This window comes from Sciurus vulgaris, assembly GCF_902686455.1.
Source record: "Sciurus vulgaris genome assembly, chromosome: 14".
NCBI classification, from domain to species: Eukaryota; Metazoa; Chordata; class Mammalia; order Rodentia; family Sciuridae; genus Sciurus; species Sciurus vulgaris.
The window spans coordinates 9514716-9520112 of NC_136475.1; positions in this window are offsets into that span (position 1 = coordinate 9514716).

The window sequence follows — 5397 nt, forward strand, 5'->3', positions numbered from 1 at the left end:
CTCCAGGACCTTCATCTTTCCTGGGGGGCAGCCAGGAACCTGGGGAGGTGGGCGGGTCTTTGGAAGGAGTGCCCCAAAGCCAAGCCTGGAAGGGACCCTGGGAAGATGGGATGGTTTTCCCACTCTCCCCTTAGAGCACTTCACAGAGGGCTGGGAGGGCAGAGTGGAGACGTGGAGCCAGGTGGGGTGGGGGCAGGCGGGCAGGCTCCCTGGCTGGGGACATCAGGATCACCTGGAGGGATTTTAACAAACACCGATCTCACCCCAACCACGGGAAACGTGGGCGGCCTCCAGGTCTCTCTGGGCACCAGCCCCTGCCCACGGCTCCCAACTCCGTCCCTGGGCCCAGGCAGCCACAGTGGGGTCTTCCTCACCTGGTGCCCCAAAGCGCCAGCCGAGCCCTGCTCAATCTTGCTCCCTCCGCAGTCTTTTCTGGATGCGTCCCCCAGCTGCCCGGCCAGGGCCTCATTTTCTGGGCCGGGGTGATTGGTTCAGGGGAGAGCAGGTGCCCACTCAGAGCCAATGAGAGACCAGGAGATTTGCTGGGGATTCTGGGGACACAAACTTTCCTTTTTATTTGAGGCTGAAGCCAGTCCGTCTGGATGGCCTGTGGCCATTCTGAGGGACCACGGCGCTGAGGTTGGGCCACAGGTAGCGGGGCCTGAGCCCTGGTGGCTGGCTGCAGAGAGGAGCCCGGGGGCCTTGGTGACATGTGAGTAAGTTGTCAGACCAGGAGACTGACTCTGGGACAGTGCTGTTAACTCTGTGCTGTTAACAGACCTTATTCTGATCTCACCGTTTCCTGTTGAGCTTTAATAATTTAAGTGTAAGCTTAAATGAGCATATCTTACTATCTGTCCTTTAATGAACTTTATCATGGAGGTTGATTTCGACAATCCCAGTAATGTCACCAACGTCAGACACCTGGCTCGGCTCTGCGTTGGTTTTGAGAGTAGGTTTGTCATGTTGGGAATCCTTGGAGGGTCATCAGCTCCCTCCAGGCTGTAGATGGATTAGATTCAAAACAGATGAGAGCACACACAGAACTTGAATTTCTTTAATTTTGTATGACCACTTGGAATTTTTTTTGTTTAAAATTTAAAACAGCAGTGTCATAAAAATCATGAGAATGTTTTTCTCAAGTACATATATTCATACATGAACTGTATCAATGAATTTGAATTCTAAAGTGAAAACATTGTTTTTAAATCGTTTAAAAATTGATGAATAAATCAGGAAAAGTTACATCTGTGGTGTGATTCAGAGGCTTCCTAAATTTTGCTATTCACAGATTAATTCAGTTTATTACAATTCACTTGTTACCGAACAATCATGTTATTACACAAAATACATCAGACAGTAAATAGATTTCTTTTATGGTCATAAATGTTATTTCTTTTGTTTCGTGATTACTGTTAAAAATAAGATTGTTTTATAGGAAAGAGTTGTTATAAAATACACAGGGAACGCTCATTGGCTAAATGGTGAATAAGCCGATGAAAGAGGGTGCAGTTCCACCAGGTACCACGAGGCGGCGGCACTGTTCCCCAAGCCAAGGCGGCTCGGTTGCTAGCGCGTAGCCCTCCGCCGGATTCCTCCCCGGGCGCAGCGCCACCAGGCTCTTGCGGATCTTCAGGGCCCAGTCCTTCCGCTGCAGCCAGCATTATAGGACCACGTGCAGCATCTTTCCCATTAGCGGCTCTGGCCCAGGGCTGGCTCTTTACTCCCTGATGCCTCGTGCCCCTGGCGTAGTGCAGTCCATTAGGAAAACACACTGGTAGATGCAGCTCCGTATCCCTTGGGAGCAAGTGACTCAATCTCTCAGTTCCTCAGTTTCCTCAGCTAGGTTGGCCAGGAAGAGAAGGTAAATCCAGGTCAAGGAATTAGAAACCCTGAAAGGGAATGGGGAGCCACAGAGGATGTTTGAGGAGGAGAGTGTCTTGGAATGAAAAGCAAGAAAGGCCTCCCACTTCCTCTTCCTTCTGGGGCTTGGGTGGGGTGGCTCCAGCTTTGGCCTACTCCAGGTCCCCTCCACGGGTCCTCAGTGGCTGGCCCAGAGGGTCCTCCTGCTCTCTGTTCCCTCCCTGGTGGGGCTGTTTGCTCCCTGGGGACCTCTGCTGGGCCCCTCTCTCCCCTGGTTTTGGGTTCAGCTTCCTCTAACACCAGTTGTCCTGGGGAAGGGACAGGGACAGGCCCAGGGCTGGCACAGAGCAGGCCCCGCCCCTTGGAGCCTGCAGTGGGGTCCACCAGGCCAGGCTCACAGGGGCCCACTCTTCCCTCCCTACCTCACCCGGTTTCCACCCCGAGCTGCTTCCGCCTGGGGCTGCGTCTCTGCGTGTCACCCGCCCCCCATGCACTGCTGCCCCAGGATGCCTGCCTGCTGTCCCCAGCCCAGCCTTCTTGACTCTGCCTGAAGGAGAAGCCCCAGGCCCATGCTCCTCCCCTGTGGGTGAGACAGCCATTTGAGGGGACATGGCTCTGTGCAGTGCGGCCTCGGAGATGGGCGGTCTGGCTGTCCTGTGGCTCCAGGCAGGGCCGTTCCGGAGCTGGGGCTGGTCGGTGGGTGAGGCCTGTGCAGCAGCAATGGCTGCGGGTCGAGATTCTGGAGGCTCCGCCGACACCCAGCTCTGGGGTGGCCTGTGGGGTGGTCCTGGGTGGGCTGCAGGCTTGGGGTGGGTCCTGGCTGTTGGGGGTCTGACTTCTGCAGCAACCCCGTTGCTGTCAGGGCTGATGACATCAGGTCCTGGGCTGGCCACTAGGCAGCCCCAGTTGCTGAGGGAGCTGGAGGCAGCCTGCCGAGTGGCGTCCCTTGCTGGGTGGACCTGCGGGGGCCTGGGCTGGCCGGCTAGTCTGGCTTCACTGGCCGGCTGCCTTGGGGTGGTGAGGGCCCCTACGTCTGCCTCAGTTTCTGATTCCATGTTCGCTCCTCTGAGTGTGTGTGTGTCCCGTCGTGTCACATGCCCCAGGGCTCTGGACCTCACTTTGACAGGAAGAGGTGGGACCTCTTGTCCCTCAAGATGGACCCTCAGAATGGAATCATCTGCACAGAAGGGCTGGGTGTTGTGACTGAGGTCTTCTGTGAACTGACGGCTCAGCCCAGGGCAGCTGCCCAGGAGGCTTCAGGCACAGGTCCTGGTGGGTGGAAGGACGCCCCTGTGAGACCAAGAGGGCTGTGGCCATCAGGAGAGAGGCCAGCCTCACAGAGGTCTGGTGGGAGGGCTCTGGGCAGGGGGAGCAACCTGCAGAGGCCCTGCAATGGGCTGGACCCAGGGTCTGGAGGCGCAGCCAGTTGGCCAGTGTGGCTGGCGCCAGGCGGGGCCGCGGGCAGAGTGGGGGCAGACGTGTGGGCAGGTGAGGTGGAGACTCAGGCTTTTGCTGGGAGACAGATGGCCTGCACGGCCTGAGGACACGCGCCAGCCAGGCTCTGCCCGGGGACTTGCTGTGGTGGCCACTCTTGTGGGTTGAGTCGCCAGGCGCCTTCTGAAGCTCCAGGGGAGACTTCTTTGGAGAGAGACCAGGGCCTGGCAGCCCCGTGGGACCTGCTGAGAGCTTATGGTCTTCAGGGGAACCGCCTGGCTCCCCTGTGTGCCGGGGGAACTGGCCTCTGAGCCAGAGTGGGCACTGGAGTTCACCGAGCGCTGGCACCACCTGGTCCAGTCTCCTCTCTGGTTCTGAGACCACGTGACTTTCCCCGAGCATTGCACTCCCAGGGCTACCGCGCTAGAGGTGACGGGTATACAGACCCGGAGGCACCAGTACTGGCATGGTGGTGCCCGCCAGGCCCTGGGGGTCTGGAAGATGACCCGGCTGAGAGGAACCCAGGTGGACTTCCTGCAGGAGGTCCCATCTGAACTGAGCATTGAGGATGGAGAGGGGGTGAGGCAGATGTCCCAGGCTGAAGGGACAGACGTGCAGGAGGACGCGTCCCTTTGGAAACCAGAAGAGCTTTCGAGTTGCTGGCAGGGTGTGTTTGGCAGGAGCCCCGGGCCTGCAGGGGGCTAATGGGCCCGTGCGGGGGCAGGCGTTGCGTTTCCTGGTCACTTTGCAGGGGCACCTGGCTCCCCACCCTCCATGGACCGTCATGTCCAGCACCGGGGTTTATTATCTCAATCTCTTAGGATTCCAGGTGGGAAAGTTGACATCTCGTGGTGTGAATTAAGGCCATCAGCATTTCTGTCGCAAGTGGCAGGGTTGAAGGGCGTGTTCACATGTGCTTGGACCCTGCCGACGCCCCTCTGGCCTGGAGCGCGAGGAGGCCTCACCTTCGCCTCAGAACCACCATCTCAGGCTCCACCCCTGCTTGGAGCCAGAGGAGGGCTGGTGGGTTTGTGGGCGGGGGGCGCAGAGGGGCCTCCTCTCCTCTGAGTGGGCGGGGGGCGCCGAGGGCTCCTCCTCTCCTCTGAGTGGGCGGGGGGTGCAGAGGGCTCCTCCTCTCCTCTGAGTGGGCGGGGGGCGCCGAGGGCTCCTCCTCTCCTCTGAGTGGGCGGGGGGTGCAGAGGGCTCCTCCTCTCCTCTGAGTGGGCGGGGGGCGCCGAGGGCTCCTCCTCTCCTCTGATTGGGGGGGGCGCCGAGGGCTCCTCCTCTCCTCTGAGTGGGCGGGGGGCGCAGAGGGCTCCTCCTCTCCTCTGAGTGGGGGGCGGGCGCAGAGGGCTCCTCCTCTCCTCTGAGTGGGGGGGGGCGCAGAGGGCTCCTCCTCTCCTCTGAGTGGGGATAGAGGGCTCCTCCTCTCCTCTGAGTGGGCGGGGGGCGCAGAGGGCTCCTCCTCTCCTCTGAGTGGGGGGGGGCGCCGAGGGCTCCTCCTCTCCTCTGATTGGGGGGGGATGCACGGGGCTCCTCCTCTCCTCTGAGTGGGCGGGGGGCACCGAGGGCTCCTCCTCTCCTCTGAGTGGGCGGGGGGCGCCGAGGGCTCCTCCTCTCCTCTGAGTGGGCGGGGGGCGCAGAGGGCTCCTCCTCTCCTCTGATTGGGGGGGGCGCAGAGGGCTCCTCCTCTCCTCTGAGTGGGGGGGGCGCCGAGGGCTCCTCCTCTCCTCTGAGTGGGGGGGGCGCCGAGGGCTCCTCCTCTCCTCTGATTGGGGGGGGCGCAGAGGGCTCCTCCTCTCCTCTGAGTGGGGCGGGGCGCAGAGGGCTCCTCCTCTCCTCTGAGTGGGAGCGGGGGGCGCAGAGGGCTCCTCCTCTCCTCTGATTCGGGGGGGGCGCAGAGGGCTCCCCCTCTCCTCTGATTCGGGGGGGGCGCAGAGGGCTCCTCCTCTCCTCTGAGTGGGAGCGGGGGGCGCAGAGGGCTCCTCCTCTCCTCTGATTGGGGGGGGCGCAGAGGGCTCCTCCTCTCCTCTGAGTGGGAGCGGGGGGCGCAGAGGGCTCCTCCTCTCCTCTGATTCGGGGGGGGGGCGCAGAGGGCTC